Raw genomic sequence first — 18,738 nt, 5'->3', positions numbered from 1 at the left:
CGGCCGGAGGGCTGCGCGGTGTCCGGGCTAGGAGCGAGGCCGTGGTGAAGCAACTCCCTTTGATCTTTGGCCAATATTTAATGACTTGGGAGGCAGATAAGATGGGGAATAAAATATTCATGGTCTCAATAAAGACGGGGACCCGGAGTATTGGGAAGATGAAAAACTGTACAGCTCGCAGAAAGGGTGCAGAAAACAGCCATCTTGAATATTTTAATCTCTGGCAAGTGTTTCTTTGGAACAAAATGGATGTTGGAGGGAAACAGCATAGTTAACATTACTGTAGCCTTCCATTTCTAACACCATCCCTCTCGCAGAATTCAGCTGGCACGAAGCGGGGAGACTGGAAGGAACGCCACAGCCTTTCATCTACCTACAATGACAATAAATAATCATAATCTGAATACTGTGGTCTGGAAATTTAGTACCTCTCTAAGTGATGGTGCTTTTTTTACCCACGATTTATATCGATTTGTTTTCATCGACATAAGTCACATGTAATGCTGCAAAAACACTCTTAGAGCTCATGCAACATAAAGAAACAATTGGTCTGCGTTCAGCCAGAACACAGTGGTAAAGATTTTTTATTTTTTATTATATTATACGTTGTTACCATCACCAAAGTCAAAGGAGGTAGTCCTACCGATTACCCTGGAAATTGAATCAGGCCCTGGGTTCAGAGTTTGTTGTGTATTCATGATATGAACCTATTATTCTAAGGATTCATTGTTTGGCCATAAAAATCATTCTAGGCTGAAATTAGGCTTAAAAAGTCCCCAGCATTTTTCCACCTCTACTAAAATGGGCTAACAGCTGTCTTTATTTTTTCTTTCCTTTTCCCCCCACCTCAAACTGATGGTGAAAACAAATAAAACATGCTGATTTCAGATGCTTTTTGTTTTCATATAACTGCAAAATACCTTTTTCATCTTTTTTTTTCCCCTCAAAGAATTACAAGACCATAATATAATTAGGCCTTCACAAATTTTAATTTTTTTTGTTGTTGGTTTTCTGTTTGGTTTTTTTTATTATTTATTTAAGAGAGGAACAACCGACTGAAGTGGGGGGTGTGGTGAGAGCAGAGACAATAAGTCAGTGGCTCAGCTACACAGGCTCAGAAAGGCTCCTTCCCCAGGATTATTTATTTATTTATTTATTTTCTCGTTGATGTTTGCTTACTTTGGACCTACTCCTTCACAAATAAGCACAGCAGAAACAACGCACTTAAAAAAAAAAAAAAAAAACCCCCTTAAAAAAAAAAAAAAAAAAAGCAACACACCAAAAAACCAAAGACAGCTAAAAAATATAATGCAGGAATGGCTGGAGAGCATTGTCTGAAGATTAAAGAATAGGATTTCGAGACAGAACTGCTTGATTTTATTCACTTACTGATTTCTTTAATGTCAATTTGGGCAGCAGTTCTAATCCTAATTGTTAAGGATAATATTCCCGTTGAGAACTGTCTTGTTCTTACTAAAGTTTCTAATTTTTCAAGGAAATTCTGAGATACTGCATATGCAGCTCCTGATTATTTCAGCATCTTGGTACAGCATTACTTTTTGTATCTGAACATTTTTGCTTTAATTTCTCAGTTCCATACTTTCCCCCATGGATTGATACATAAAAATATATTTAGCATCTCTTTCATAGACATTCTGATGTTTGTACAGCACTTCTTGAGGCTGTTTGAATCAAAAGGCACTGTGGAACCCAGCAGCTTCCTAGTTATTTTTTTACAATTGTAGCACACAGGAATCTCCAAAGAATAGTATTTGTGAAAAGCAGAGTAAGCAAAATTACTAAAATGCAAATGACAAGCTCCATCAAAGGCTAAAATTACAAACTTGTGCTTGTGAAAAAAAAATGCATAGCCTAGAAACAATAACCTAGAAAAGCAGGCACTGACTTCTTAATGGACAGGTCTTGTTCTGAAAATGAAAGTGACACTCAGTTCAAGTTTTTAATATTATCTAAGAAAGAGGAAGATTTCAACTAGATTGAGTAATACTGGGGACTGCTATAGGGCCCAGAGAGGAAAGCTGTGTCACATTTGCTGAAAGCTTAAGGAACTGCATTTAAATGTCATGGAAATCCGATTTATGTGGGAAAGGTATGCAGGGTTCCAGGGAGGAAACAGGGTGTGAAGAAGGATCAAGGAGATATAACACTGTATTTTGTCCCGCAGATGTGAAGAACAAAGGAATTTTGTAAAAATAAATAGAAGAAATATATTATTTATAATTTATAAATCAATAAAATAGAAATTAATTTTAAATTATTTTATGATTACTCAAAATATATATTTTCCCCCAAAGAATTGTATTCACAAGAAAAGAAATACCAGTATAATAATTTTCCTGTAAAGAATATGACTTTGACTCATGAATTTCATTTGCCCTAATGCACTTAAAACATTGTTACATGAGATAGGCTCAGATGTTTTTTTCCGGTTAAGTATTATATTCCTTTGTCATCATAGCTTTGTTGGCAAAACCTGAGAGCTAAATTTCACCTTCATAGTTAAAGAAACAGGGAAAGGTGTGGGAATAGTTCTATCTACACTTTCCAGAAGAGCAAGGAATATCTGGGAATTTCCAAATAACTGAGGCCAAGGGACTGGTGATCTTACATTTTTTTCCAAATGAACAAGATATTCTGGTTACTTTATTTTCTCATTGTGTCATTGGCATATCAGGCTGTGCAAGCAGCTGTTAAGTGCTTGCTAGAGTAGTGCATATATTGATAAGGAATAAATGGTTTAACAAACTGAGAGTTGTTTGTAAATATATCTGCTTAAAAGTTGGTGCTGCTAAATCCCTTGTACTGTTTAAAAGATGATTGTAAAGCAGTGAAGTCAAATGGCAGGATTAGCATGATAACTTTTGGTGTCCTTTTCACTTTACAGATTCCCTGAAAACATTTCTGGTTTTGTAAGACAGATGTGTTCTTCAGATCATGTCTCTAAATATTTCCTCTTCTATGGTTCGATTGAAAACAGGCAGTGACAAGAGGTTGCTACTCAAAATTAAGATCCTCAGTTTAATGTGAGGACATACTTTATCTGATTTTTTTTTCTTGGGTGACATAAATATTCTAAAACTCAAAAATATGAGTTTTACAGATGATATCCGGAATTTGCTTAGCCTCAGCAGAGTGAAAGTGATACAGAAAAGGTCTGTGCCATGACACACAATGTGCTTGTTACTCTTGGGCCTTACGGGGTTGCCAGCCCTGAAGTACTTCCAGTATAAATGAGAGATAAAACTTGTAATTAATGATGTGCAAAGTTTTGAGTTTAGACAAATATTTGCGAAAATGTTTTATTCATTTTCCTTTAATATTTAGCAATGGATTCTGGGTTTCTCTGGGTCTAACTTAAAATGAAGGGGGAAAAAAGAGGACATTTCCTCTTTTGTTTTCCTTTGGGCAGCACAGGTCTGGTCAAACTGAAGGCAGAGTTTTCCCAGAGGTGGTGGAGCTGTGGCTGTCCTCGACTTCCCTCATATGAATAGTTCACTCCCTGCTTGTAACTTGTTCTATCATATTGTCCAGATCTTGAAAAACAAGGATCTTCTGTATGCCTAACCTAACCATTCCCTTTTTTTTCAGTCCTAAAATCCAGCACTTGCTTTTACTGCTGTCACATACTTTTAAAATCTCAGATATGCTGGCTGGAAAGGTAATAATTAGGAGTTTATTGTGGAAGGAAGATAAGATTATCTGCAGTAAAGATTTATTATTAGAAAATGAATAGCCTCATTTTCAAGATTTAAGAGACTTGTACAAATTACCTGCTGGACGGTTTTTTAGTTTCCAGTTCACATTAGTACTGAAAGAACTGTTTGGGGCCTATTACCCAGCTTTTGGAAAGTATTCTTGTGGTGGAAAAATTTGTAAGTGATCTGGAAATGAGGACTCATCTGGCTAGTAGATGTTCATAAAAATCTTAATGACTTCAGCAGCCTGAGGCTGTTGAGGCTGGGCTGGGCTTGGATGGAAACTATGGGACTGGCTTACTGGAGGATCCCCTCCCTACATGTGTGGTGGTGATAAGGGAAGGGCTGAAAAAAGGCTTTGAAATCTTTGAGTATATCTGTGGCTGGACTGGCACCATCTCTTTTAAAAAATGATTCTGTATTATAAATAACATTAAAAATATACTAGCTCTAATGCATAGGGCAGTTTGGAAACTTGTGCATAAAGCTATTCAGGTTTTCCTACAAAGGCACTTGGCAGTTTTATACATGCCATTTTCTTGCTTTAGTTTGCAGCTTTATGTAAAGAGTATATTCCTCTGAATAGAAACTGTTTTCAATTTAGTTTGTGTTGCTTTGGAGGGCTTTTTAAGCTAAAATCACAATGTATTTGACTTAAATGGTGACATTGTTATATATGAAAAAGCTGCTTTCCAGCATTTCCAGAGGCTTTTACATACTTCAGTAATTTTACTGTTATTCAGACATCTGTGTGCTTTTAACTCAAAGGCAATGCTGTTGATCTTAGGGGTAACTTGATGTTAGTGTTAATATGCAAGGGAGAAATATACTTTATGGTCAGTTTGGCAGCTGGCTTGAAAAGTGGAATGACACAAACCCAGTATTGGTTCATTAAAAAGAAAAACAACCCACTTTCACATTCAGTTCTAGGCTGGTCTGTGTGTACTGAGCACATGATGCAGCTGGGCCAGTTGGGGCTACTGGCACTTGCGGATTGTCTCTGAAATCCACACTCAATTTTCACTGAACATACTTAAATCTATTTCTCTGTAAGAAAATGTAGGGGATGTTGTCTTTTTCTCACAGGGCTGAATGGGACGGCCCTCAAGGTGAGGAATACTGTGTGCTCCTGCTAAGGCAAAAAGGTGTACTTTAGAAAAACCAGCAGATGGTCATTCTCCCCAGGAAAGATTCTCCTGCCGCTCAGCCACGAGGCTGCAGTTCGGTGCAGCAGTCTGGTGCTCTGCCAACCTCTGGGGCATTCCTCTGGCAGCAAACTGAAATCCCAGCTGAGTACCAGCACGAAGGCTGCGAAGCTGTGTGTGTCCTGGGAACTGCAAGGTGAGCTGCTGTGGCACAATGGCATCGATGAGGCCACCAAAGCAAGACATTCTTTGTTACCCCTACCTTCTGGGAGGGGCAGGGCTGAGGAACACACCACTAAATAAGACTTTTTCTTGAACTGTTACTGGTTATGTATTAAATCTCTCTCTCTGTCTCTGACTTTGCTAAGATTCGTCTTGGCGGACAAGCAGATTTGCCTGTGACATTACTAACCTGTAGAGGAACAGCAGATTTTTGCAACACAGTGGTCACAGTCATTCCTAAGAGATTACAGTGGTCACAGTCATTCCTAAGAGATTATTTCCCAAGTCTGGTGTTTGGGACCCTCTGCTGATTTAGTTAGTGATTCAAACTGTTCTTTTCAGCCTTTCTGGAGTAGGGATTTAGGTGTAGTCTGCAGGAGGCAGCTGAGAATATGGAGGCTGCTGTGGTTCTTGTGGCGACCCCAGCGCATTTGCTGAAGCTCCAGCCCCACCAGCCCAGGCAGTCACAGCTTTCAGAGGCTAAAGCTGTCCTGCCCTGAGCCCTCAGTGCCATTCACTGAGGAGCACAAAGAAGAAAGAAACAAACTTGTTTGCTCTTGTGGTGCTGGTGCAGTTGGCAATAAATTCAGGATGTTCACATGTGGGCATATGGAAACAAACCTTCCTCTCCTCTCTGTGATTCAGCCTCCTTCCTCTGCTCTGTTTTAGGAGCAGTTTTTCTGGTGTGGGTCAGGTGCTGCTAGCATCCATCCATCCATCCATCCATCCATCCATCCATCCATCCATCCATCCATCCCTGCTGCTCCTGCAGCTAGCCATGGAACTGGCTTAGCTCCTCTGGAGCAGCAGTTCCTATCAGGCAGCAACACGAGTACTATCTGCACAAGATGAATTTTCTCATGTTTTCTCTCCTTCTCTCTTCATTTTCCCTTGGTCTTTCTACTTGATTTTTTCTTCCAGGAACCTTCACTCCCTTTGGTTGCTTTCCCATCTCCCCTGCCCCCCTTTCCTTTCTTTCTTTCATTTTTCTCATTTCTTGTATTCTCCCTTCACTTATTTTTCTCTCTATTATCTTTCCTGTCCTCCTCTGCATTCTTTCAATCCCAGCAGGGCTCGCGCATACAAATTGACCCCCTCCCAGCCAGTAATGTGATTGAAGCTCTTTGTGGCTCCTACTATCTCTATGGTAACTATCAGGGGGGTCTCGAGAGTGGTGGTAGAGCCAAGGCATCGGCCCACATACTGTTGTTCTTGCCAGTGTTATGTGCTGACCACATGGGCTGGACTGCTCACTTACAACTACTTCTTATTTTAAAAATAATATTGATACCACAAAGTGCTTAAATAGGGAAAACAGACCACATGCTTGAGCACAAATTGTGGTTGGGTTCTCAAGGTTTTGGAAAATGGTTTCTGGTTTCAGAGTTGCTTTACTTGGTGGATCTGTTGTTTTCTAATCATTGTGGAGTGGCACATTGGCTGTTTCGTGGACTCTGGAAACTACGGTTATGCTCAAAAATGAGTATCTGCATTACATGGGTCCCCAGTGGTGCTGCAGTGGTGGTGGTTGTAGCTGCCAGCACAGACTGAGAAAATATTTACGGGGGGTTTGCTTGTTGTGAATGTTGTGAGGTCTTGCTTTTCCCCATACTAACCAGCTTACCACATAACCCCAGCTTCTGGGATTTGTACAAGCATGGAGCAACCATAGGATTTGACTGAAGGAATGACTGAAAAACCTGTGGTGTGACAGAAGAAATGGACATGGTCCCTTGGTGCTAAGATTTTCCTCTAGTAGATGGGGATGCCAGTGGAGAACCAGGAACACAATGAAACCGAAGGCTTTGTTAATTATTATTTTTGCAGTACATACAATATTAAAAATACAATTCCTGTCATGACTGTACTCCAAATATTGTTCTGTTAAATTCTTCAAAACCACTGTGATTTTTGTGCCCCTTCAAATGGGTATATATTTGTGTCAAAAAATTGTTAATAATTGTCATACTTGTTAATTCCATTAATTGCATCAACTTTATGGGCAGGAATATATAAAATCCATTATTTTTTTGTCAAGATTTACCTGGCTTTTAAAAATAAATATTTTCATATCTAATATAACTCTATAAATATTTCTGAAATTAAAGAAAAGTCAACTAGCCTTATTGCTGCTCACTTAGGATGTGCAAAGTCAATCACTTAACTACACCTCACCAGCCCTTGAAAATTCACTACATGAAAATTCACTGCAAACACAACATCATCCTATTTGAAATTCTTCAACCCTCAAACAATTGCACAGTAGTGTTGGCACTGAATGCAGCACCTTGCTCAAATCTTTGAAAGGAATAAACTTCAGAAGATGATTATTAGATTTTTCAACTGGCTTCATAATACATATTCATAACTTTATTAATCGTTTAGTTCATTTAACAATGCATTGATGGAGAGTTTTACATCTACTTGCTTGTTGATAAATCGACATCTATAAACTGCCTTTTTGGGTGAAATGCAGCCAGCGGTGACAGGGTTAACACTGTGGGCATTTAAGTGGTCATAATTAACAGTCCATTAAGATGAATGGAGTAAATTCGCACTTAGCGATGCTGTTGTTTAATTCTGCCTGTTTACAGACTCAAGAGGACAACAGCAAGGGGCTTGAGAGTGCCTAGGATTTGCAGTAGGGAAGCTAGGAATCACATTTTAAAATAAATTATAACTAGATTTAAAAAAGAAAAAGTAGGCTAAAATCACTTGAGAAACACATTTCCTGGTTTGGGGGATTTCTGTTGTCCCAGTTCACTTTCTTGAGTAAGTGGGCTGATACTAACTACGGCTTTGCTTCCCACCGAACAAGCCCACCGAAACAAAGCCCTTACTGTGCTTAATCCCTTTCTCGTTTCACAACTATTTATATAAGCAATGGATTTTGTAGCTGGATATTAATAGGGATGCAGGAGGAACTCTGCTGTTCTAACCTGTAAATGTCCTTCTGGTTCTGATGGGTGGCTGCTCTTCTGCAGCGTCTAACATTTGATATAAAACCCCACTATTAATGTCGTCAATCATGAGCATTACAAATATTAAATAGGACAGAAATCCAACACGCCAGCCTGGAAAATCTCTACTGTAGACAAACCCCTTGGCTTTATTTGCCTTCTGCATCCCCAAGATTTTACAAAAATATTTTTCAACTTATTCTCCAGTGAAGTTGAAAATTGTTAAAAGGAAGGTAAATTTTTCATGCAATCTGTTAATTCCAAGATGTGAAGCTTAAAAAAAAATAGCAAAACACGAGGCCATGCTATACCAAGACTTAAGACTTGCAAGAGAATCCTGGGGGTTGCTAACTTCGCTGCCGAAGAACGCAGCTTTTGCTGCCAGTCTGGAGTCAGAGCTCTTGTGAGAGATGGGACCGGCCCAGGCAGGGAGTTCTCTATTCGAACAAGAACCATTTTAGCCAAAAAAGCAGTAGAGAAACTGCTAGAGAAGCCTGTCATTTCGAAGTAATACACAGTTCTTTTTATAAGGTCTCCACTTTATTGGTACAATTTTTTCCTTGTAAAGGATTGTGAGTGTAATTAATTATAGGCAATAAATTGTAAGTGCATTTCATAGCTCCTGTATGTCTGGCTATATGACAGCGCTCAGAAATGTGGTTGTTAAAAAAATAGTATGACAAAAATTAAAAATTAGCATTCCCATGAAGTGTTTTAATTACTAATGTCAACATAAATTACTGATAAATTTTTCCAGACACAGTTTCGGTCTTAAGGACAGGGATGCTGTTTAAAGATAACCTCAAAATACAATTATACAATTATGTTACCCATTCTTGTTAGAAATAACGTATTCATGAGTTTTTTGCTTTTTTGTACAGTTTTGCCTTTGTCTACAGTTTGGATTTGTCATGCTTTTAAATGTAACTTTGAAATTTAAAAATACAATGCTTTCTAAAAAATTAATTTTGAACCTTCGATGACAGCTCTTGATGTACATTTTAGGAAGCATGTGTTTGGTTAAATTAAAATTAGGCCATAGTACCATAAACTTATTAACAAGAAAAATGCACCTGAATGAGCCAGAATGATCCCAGGAAATCTTTTGAAGAAAGTATCCTTTTATCAGGTTTTCCCAGAAAATCACGTTTATAGAAATACAAATTGATTTGTTTTAAAATTAGTTCAGCAACTTGAATTCTGGACATTTCTGATCGATAGAAATTGTTAATATTTCAAAAACAGCGAAACTGAAAAAAATAGTCTGAATTAACAAGAAACAGTACTTCATGCAGCATGCCCCATAAAACTGTTAGTTATTTTTTAAAATTTAATAGTTTTTCATCGATTAAAATAGAATCCAAAATAGATGAGAAGGACACACTTGAAGAATAGTAGAATTCTTATTCATTAGGCAGGAATTAAAACGGGTTACAGTAATATATAATCCATTGTACAGAGGAATCTTGGTCAGCAGCTTGAAGGCAATATGAATACTTCTCTCTTCAAAAAAAAGGTGCATTTTCCCTCTTCTTTTACCTGATACTCCATGCTTTGGTGATTCCTGACCTGTGTCCCTCCTTTAATTCACCTTTAATTGCAATCACTGACAATTTCAGTAACAAGCTCTGTATGATTTGTCCTTCTTGATTCATACAGTAACCAGCCACAAATCCTTTGACTTCCCCAGAACATAAACCATTGGTTTTCACTGATTAGGAGTAGTCCCCAGAACATAAACCATTGGTTTTCACTGATTTCACTGGTTGCAGGATGTTCAGTAAATGTTCTTCCCAAGAAATAAAACCATACTGGTTCTTTGTTCCAGCTGTAAAGAACCTGCCCATAACAACAGCCTTTAAATGATGATGTCAAAATGTCAAAGAGGAAAGTGGCCCCGTGTGAGGTCAGAGGTTTCACTGATGCAGAAAGCAACTGAAGAAAAAACTAGCATGAGTTCTGGTGAATTTTGGAATTAGTTCAAAAAGTGAATATTTGTGAGAGTGGCATAATATATTTATTCTGGATACAGAATCTGCAGGTTTCCTTTTTTTTTTTTTTGGTTAACTAAGGTTAAACATCCCTCTATATGACTCTCTTACCTCTAGCCCTGCACACTTCCTCAAATCAGAGGAAGAAGGAGAATTTGTGACCTTAATCCTTATCTAGAACTCCAATTTATTTAAACCAGAATCTTGGATTTTGAGTTGTGGATCTTGATTTACATCAAGATTGTGATGATATTTTTGATTGATGTGGATTTTGGATTTCCTGCACATTTTACATAAGCTGCTGTATATGCGGTCAGACTTCACACACACGCTCACAAAATATTTTGAATTGGGATGGACCCACAAGGATCATCAAGTCCAACTATTAAGGGAGTGGCTTGTACTTACACAGATTGATGGGGTTTTATCTGACTCTTACTTCTGGTCTATTAGACTGTGGTGCAGGTTTGCCTAAAACACACAGGGTGTTCTTTGCAAAACACAGACAAGGTATATGAAGGTGTATTATTTAAGAATGAAAACTGCTAGAATGTGGCAGTGCTTTCAGAGAGCAGACATTGTCTCCAATGTGTGTGATGACTGACAAGTGATCTCTGATCCCCAGTGCTTGGATGTGGTCTGGGAAATCTCACCCTGATTGTTGTTACAGGCAGGATTGCAGGGGTGGGGCTTTGGCCTTGAGTCAGACCCTCACTGGCATCTGTGCTCCCTCGTTGTGATCTCCTACCAGCAGCAGCAGATGATGGTAAGTGACACCAATACCATTGTTTTAAGGAATTGCACAGTGATTTAAAAAAGAATTACAGTAATATCTAATATCAATTTGAAGGTACTAGACACCAGAGGGTTTTTTTATGTCAGAAATGAAATTTCCAACAGTTTACTTTACTGGCTGCTACATAGCAAAGCTTTTCTGAAAGTTTGTTTAAGGCATTGAGATAATTCTAAGGCACAAATGGGCTTTTCTTGTAGGAATAAATAAATCATTGTTTGCTTTCAAAACCAAGCAGGTAATTAATCTGGGTTCACATGATGTTTTTTGATTTTACTGGACATCAGTTCACACCTTCCAGGTTGATATAGGAAGGAATTAAGCTCTAATTTTAACTAAATCAGTCATTATTTTCTGCCAAGGACAGCCTATAGCTCCCATAGCACCTGTTGTCTGTCTCTGGGATGTACCAGCACATTATGCACTTGGTTAACTCAGACTTTGTAGGATGAATTCCTTTGTCCAGGGCTAGGACTAAGTATAGGTGCCCACAGCTGCCTAGGATGTCTGTGATTCCAGTTGCTCTTCATGGCACAGGGGAGTTTCTGTGGCCTTATTCAGTGAATGTGGATCACTCATTTCTCAAAAAAAAATTATCGCACACCAGAAACGGATGCAAGAAGTGGTTGGTTTTTGTTAATATCTACAATGCACTGTAGATGTTTTTAAATAGGAAATTTTTTTTCCAAAGGTTTTAAAAATCTTGTCTATTCTATTCATTGAGTAAAGAGAGGAAGAAAATCAATAAATGGTCCCTGGTGAGCAGGAGCTTAATTTTAACTGGTATTTCCTCATGTGCATACCCAAGGTAAGAATCATAAGAGATTCTGCTTTGGAGCTAGAGAAAGACACATTGCTGGGGAAACTGTTCACCAGTTAGGACAAGCCTGCCTTTACACTCAAGCCAGACAGTCTTTCTTACAATAACTTACTTATCTTTCTTGGTAGAAATATTGATTTTAAAAGAAAAGCATGAATAATGGTTTCTTGTTGTGTTGAGAAAAAGTAAGTGATGATTTCATGTCATATAATTTTCCTACATTTGTTCTGAGAAGAGAGAGGGGAGCTTCAAACTTTGCGGCATATCTAGTTTGTGTAAGCATTGGATCTGTAGACTGCAACCACATGTGAGAGAAAGACCTCTTGAAGTACATGGCAACTGCAAAGGTTTCACCTACCCTGCAAGATTTACTGATGGGGGATTTGGATCTTTTCCTAAAACTCTTGCTATGGAAATTTTTGAGGAATTGATGCCATACTATTTACTAGCTGTATGATTTGGCATGGGATTCTCTGCTGGCAGCACCGTGGGACTGGTCCCACCTTGAAATGTTGTGATCCATGTTAGGCCTGGATGTTTAAAAGAGTTTGTCTTTACTGGCAGATGCTGGAGGAAGATCAGAGCTGCAATTAACCTATTTACAGCAAAAGCTTGCACATGACTTAGAAAAAAACCCTAGACTTTAAACCAAAAAAGATTTTAAAGTTATAGAACAAATGACTGAATAGAGCAAATCTGGGTTTAATTAACTGTAAAATTGGTTGCAAATGTTTTCAAAAGCTTCTAACGTTATTGGTTGGGAAGCTGATATTTTGGAAGCTCTCAGCAAGTGGCACAGCTCTCCAGGGAGTATGTGGGTGGTGGAAATGCCATGCTGGTGTGGGTGATGGAGCCAGGTCCCCCCAAGGAATGATGAAGCCTCTCCCAGGAAGCAACTGAGCCTGGGGCTATGCGTGGTGCTTGCTTGCACAGAGGAGTCCAGCCTGATAGATGTGACCATGTTTTAGGTTCTATTGCTGTTTCTGCTGCTGAGAAAACTCAAATCATTTGGAATTTCCTTGCTTAGAAACACTTTCTTGCACAGTTGCCTTGGGGCCCAAAATAGCATTACTGACCTTGGTGTGGACAATCACTGAACAAAGTGCAGTTGATCACCAGCCTACTGGGATTGTCCCAAATGGTGAATCAGCTGCCTGCCTCGGAATGCCCGGTGCACATGGAGGCCATCAGAAAGCAGGGAAGGGTGAAGGGTTTAAGGAAAGCTTGTGCTATCAAATGTTGCAACTGCAAATATTTGGCAAAACATTTTCCAAGGGGTTGGAACCTGGGGCTAATTATAAGAATTGATCTTTTTATTATTGTGACTGAAAGGGATGACATAGCACAGGAAAAGTATTCCCAGAGCAGTCAGTATTTCAAATTGTATTTGTTGCAGAGAAGCATCCAAAACTCTCAGCCAAACCTCAGTGCTTAAATAGCAGAGATTGACATAGAATGAGTCAAAATACAGTGTATATTTGTCAATTTAGGTTGCAAATCTAACTTCTGATCCTTTCCTAGGTATCAATGGCCATTATAAATACTGGTTTTGCGGCAGAAGCCCTTGCAAACTGAAGTGTTTCTTGGGGAGTGATGGGACTAGAATGTTAAAAAATAATTGTGTTTACTATCTAAGGAGAACTATTAAGAAGTCCTTAATTTCCCTAAAGAATTCAGCCTTTATCTAGAAAAGAGTAATCCCTGGAAAAAACCCCAAAAATCCCCCCAAAAAATCAAAAAAATAAAACTTTGAAAAATATTTTAATAATGAAGCTGAGCAAATAATTTAAAATGTAATTCATTCATAGTATGTAAATAATGTAACAGATCACAAAAGTAATAATTTTTTTCAAATTCTTTCACTAATATATCTCTATTTTAATTATTACCTGATGGATTAAAGTATTTGATACTTGTCTGGAGTAGATCTTGGTCAGAGTTGTAGTAGCAATAATAGTCTCTGTTCCAGTTGTGTGGTCAAATCAGCATACAGCCTTATCATGGGAAATTTTTACATGTGTGTATTTAAAATCTCCCTCACATATGGATGTTTGTACACTACGTGGTTGTGAAAGCAACTGTCACAAGTTGTTTGCTGTTTCAGTCAGCAAGCTTTCCTCATCAGCTCTGATCAATCCTTTTCCCCCTTCATTTCCACTGGTACAGGTGACATCTCACCGAGTCCCTGCCACCTTGACCCCAGCAGTGCTGAGACTGCCAGAGCTCTTTTACCTGTCCTTAGGGCATGTTGGGAACTCACCTCTTGTAGCCATGATGGTCTTCAAGCAGATCCCATTTTTGATTAAAAAGATGACCCTGTATCCTCTTAAAATTACCAGTTTATGCTGAACACTCCAGGTCAGTGTGCAAACTTGGAGGGACAGTGCTGCTCTCCAGGCTCTGCTGCTGCTCAGGGCTCTGCCGTCTGTCCGTGGGGCAGGGATGAAACCCCAACAGACACAGCATACGAGAATCTCAAAGGTGTCATCATTTTTCACAGCCTTCTGGTGAGGTAGCAAAGTCTTTTTTGTTTTACAAGTGGCAGCAGAGGTAGGGAGCCACTGCAGTCCAAATCCTCAAAGGTATTTAAACCACTACTTTCTGCATAGGTGCTGCCCCCAAGTAGACGTCACCTGTCTGATGCAGGTTCTGCAGATTCTTCCTGCCAGCATGAGCTTCATTTTCTTTTATTTGTGAGAGGAGGAAAATACTTGTTTCAGGGTGTAAGGCTTCAATCTTAGAGGCTACATGGGTGTTGTTAGGACCTGGTAATTTTACTGTTATGGAATAAAGGGGAATTTTCCTGGTAAGGCCGGGAGTTGTGGTTCAGAAAACTTTCACTGGCTTAACAAAGTAGAAACATTTACAGGCCTCATCAGGAGTAAGTAATAACTTTAATGGAGCAGTTAATTAGTTCTGCTCTTTTCAGAAGGGATCATTAGAATTTAATGAGAATTAATAATTTCATAAAGCATGGAAATATATTGCCCCAAGCAAAATACGGTAACACACATTTCACAGATAGCTATTTTAAATGAATAGGGTGACATTTTCTCATATTGTTGGATGATCTATAATATTTTTATGTAGTAAGTCAAGATAAAGTATTTGGCTCACATTATAAAGTGTATTACTGTTTGAAGATAGAAAGTCCCCATTGTTTGTGAATAGGAATATAAACCTAAATACGGTGACGTAAATGCAATCCTTTATCACTGTTGGCTTTTTTCTTGAACCTTTTAAAGACAAAGATCACCTAGAAGCATTATTGAAGAGCAGCAGAATTCCTTTGCCATGTGCTGTAATCTCTTGTGTTAGCTCTGCCACACTAGCTATTGATTTAAATAAGCACATTAATAGTTTGAGAGTAAGATGTCATAAAAGCAGGACGGAAAACATTCATAAAACATATATTTGGGGCTATTTTAGCTGGACATCATCTAGCAATACAATAAGTAATGTAACAAACAACAAACAAGTATTCCATATAAGGGGATTTTTTTTAGTCTAGGATTTTAAATAAATTATTATCTATAGGTTTTGTGCCTCAACTATTGTTCATGGCATAAAAAGAAGCCATTTCTCATTTCCAGATTCTAGGCTAGTTTAAATTGGCCTGACTTCCACTGATACTCATGAGATTGTACCGATGTCCATGAGTCAAAGATGGGGTCCAAACGCTTTAATGAAGACTTTGGAAGTCCTAGAAAAAAGGGAAGGAAATTCCTTCTGTATATGGTATAACTGCTGATTTGTTGTTTTCACAGAATTTTTCCTCTGCTGCTTGAACATATGGATGACATTCTTTATTGTATTCATTGCAAACTGAAATAGTTGATCAATACACCCAAATTTGATGGATGTTATGAACCGTTCCTCTCAACATGGCTTGAACTTGCACGCTAAACAAACATAGCATAAAACGGAGTCAGCCAAAAAAATGTTGATCCTGTCCAGCCCCCACCCCTATGGCATGATGTGACATATGTACATGTAACATGGTTAAATCAGCATAAACCTGGTGCCAAGGGGCAGAGATGCAGACTCGCACAGTTTCCAATCTTACTGCTGAAAGAATTAAAACTTGGACTAAATATGTCAGAGTGAGTAAGGGCCAAAGCAGAGCTCCCCTGCTGCTGAGGCTAGGCTGTGGTACCCTGTCATTAGAGCACTGTTTGTGGGGAGATCTGAATTCCTCATGCTGTAGCAAAACCTAGCCAAAGCACAGACAGATCAAACTATTCAGCTTTTCATGATGGTCCAGCCCATTTCATTTTTCAAAACTGCAGAGCAGTAAAATGAGGCATTCTTTCTTGCTGGCTTTTCTGAGAAAAAAAAAAAAAAAAAAAAAAAAAAAAAAAAAAAAAAAGCAAGAGAAAATGCTGGCTCAAACTTCAAATGCATAATACATCTCCCATCACAGATGTGGAAGAAAACTACCTACCAGTTCTTTTTTCAGTAGAAGTCTGTATTTAAAGTGAAACATGTGATCATTACAGTATTTCAACAGTTAGATGAAAAACTGCTGCAATATTTACATATATATATATATAAAATTCTGCAAGAGATGAGTACTTGAAGTGAGCATTCCAAGCATTGGCCATCCAAGTATGCAACAAACTACATTCTACTTCTCTCAATTTTTCTTATTAACTATTTTAGATTTAAGACTATGATACATTTTTTCTCAGCCTCTTTTTCATCTTCCAAGCATGATGTTTTCTGTTACAGTAATGATTGCTATGTACTGCAGCAGCACTGAGGCACTAGTGGCTGGAAATTGAGAGCTACTCTTTCCGTGTAACAAAAAAGAGAATCTTTTCCAGAAAGCTGCCAGATACAAGAATATAGAGAGGGGACATGTGGGCACAACAGAGCAGGGAAAACCTTGCAGCAGCATCTCTTGTTGTACATGCAGATGTGAAGGGTGAGATTTGACCACTGCTCAGTAATCGCTGGGTGCGGAGTTGAACAAGCACAGGACGTGGCAGCATCTTAAGATCTCTGGGGCCTGATGCCAGCTGGTACCTGTGAGCAGCACTTGGAGCACCCTGCCCAGTCCTCCCACTGCTCCTCCTCCTATGCTGGATCATGTGCTGGAGGTGGCCTGGGTTTGGCAGCAATGGTCTCTTTCCATTCCCGTTCTGCAAGAATTTTCCCTTGCTCTCCCTAAGCAAGTGGGAAGGTGAGGGAAGGAGGAGACATCATGTCTGGTGCCTCAGTTACTGCTGAGTTACATTTCTACCTGCTTTGGAGGCTTTGGTGCCGTGAAATGACCATGTGGGAGGGCAAGCAGTGGAAAACTCCCTGTGCTTGCTTGCAGGTAGCCAGCAGCCTTACACTGCTCCTCCTGACTGACCCTGCTAGAGATGTTGCTGGACTTTTCCTTTTGAAGTCTGCCTTACACTTGTCTCCATCTTCACAGGGGTCAGGGCCATGAGAACAATTGCTTTTCACTCACATAATGGGTCTTTCCTCAAAATAATGTGTAAAGAAAGCGAATGGTGATAACAGCTTTCCTAACCCAGATCTTCTATGTTGTTTGAATGTCAATTTAGGCATTAATTAGAGAACAATGAGCATCATCAGTTCTACACTTGATCATATATCATATGATCTAAAAACTAGCTTCTTCATCCTGTCAGATGATTAGTATCTTATTGCTGTATTTTATTAAATATTGCTGCCAAAGCTTTGATTTCAACATTTGCATATCCTTTTAGTCAATTAAAAGTAAAATGAAAAGGTTTCAGTTTGGTGAGAGCTATTGTAATTATATTTACTTTGCAGTTTATTACCACATGCTGGATATGTTTTCACTTTTTTATTGCACCTACAAACTCCATTAAAAGAACATTAAAGCTGCAAAGTGTAGTATTCTGATATTATGAAATGATGGTGTTTTCCTGTGCAACTTTAAAACTCTTCAGGGAAATCAGACCTGTGGGTTAGCTGTCTGGGCACTGTATACAGCGCATGAGGAGAGGCAGCCACCTCCAAGCGGGATTTAAAAACTTCATGGTCTGTAAGCCACCTGCACTCACAAATTGGGAGTGCAAGAGATAGGGCTCCATCTGAAATTTGACCTCTATCCAGAAGTGAAGCACCTGGCTGTGGTCAGGAAGGAGCTTCCTTGGTATGTGCAGGACCTGCAGCCTGCAACAAGCAGCTCTGCTGGTCTGCGCTCCTTTCCCAGGGGAGAGAAGCATCAGGAAAGTCTCTGAGGGAAAGGCATGTTGCTGGGGAAAACTCCCGTACTGAAGTGAAGTTTCTATTACTTCAGGGAGAGTGTAACATCCTGCCTGCCACAGGGCTGCTTGTGCATTTTAAGTATGATTGTAACTGGATAAATGTAGAAATGTTGCCAGAGTAGCTGGTGGACTTGAAGGCTCCCTGTCGTAGGCACCACCTCCACTGCTAGGTGTGGAGATGTGCTCTTGGCCACTTTCTGTAGCTCAGTGGATCTTCACTTCTTTGCTGAACTTCAGCACAACTTCAAAATGAAGTGGTTAAATGCACTCCCCACAGATTTGCCCTGTAGATGGGATCTAGGCATGTTTCAACTCCCTTCGGTCTGTGGAGAAGTAGTCTAAGTCTGCTGTTCCTGTGCAAGTCCTCATTCAGGAAACAATTTTATGGAAGGGATTACTGCTGCTAACTGCAGGGGCATCATAAAACCAGTGATCCCTGCTCCACCTCTGGAATGAGAGTCTGGAGGTAGAGAGAGAATGTCAGAGTGTGCATCCCAAAAAGATACAGGTACTACAGCCCCAAGGGAAGAGAGGAGCTGCCACAAGAACTGAGACAGAAAGAACTGCCCGCATCCTCAGTGCACTTCTCTAGCAGAGGGCTAAGGACTATTTGCTCTTTAATGCAACTTGAAAATGTTTAACACATTTCAAGAAAGGCTCAGAAGGCAGGCAGAAAGCGCACAAACACAGCTCTGATTTGACCTTGTCTGCTGTCCCATTGTTCAAGAGGATCTTCAAGTGTGCATATCGTGGAGATTTGCACAGTCTCATTCTGGATCTGAGTTTGAATTCTGGGGCTACTGTTCATGTGAGCAAAGAAAAACTTCACAGTGAGCAAAA

This window comes from Corvus brachyrhynchos, unplaced genomic scaffold (assembly GCF_000691975.1).
Source record: "Corvus brachyrhynchos isolate BGI_N302 unplaced genomic scaffold, ASM69197v1 scaffold167, whole genome shotgun sequence".
In the NCBI taxonomy this organism is placed as follows: Eukaryota; Metazoa; Chordata; class Aves; order Passeriformes; family Corvidae; genus Corvus; species Corvus brachyrhynchos.
The sequence above is the reverse complement of the archived record's forward strand: the minus strand, read 5'-3'. Positions refer to the sequence as shown.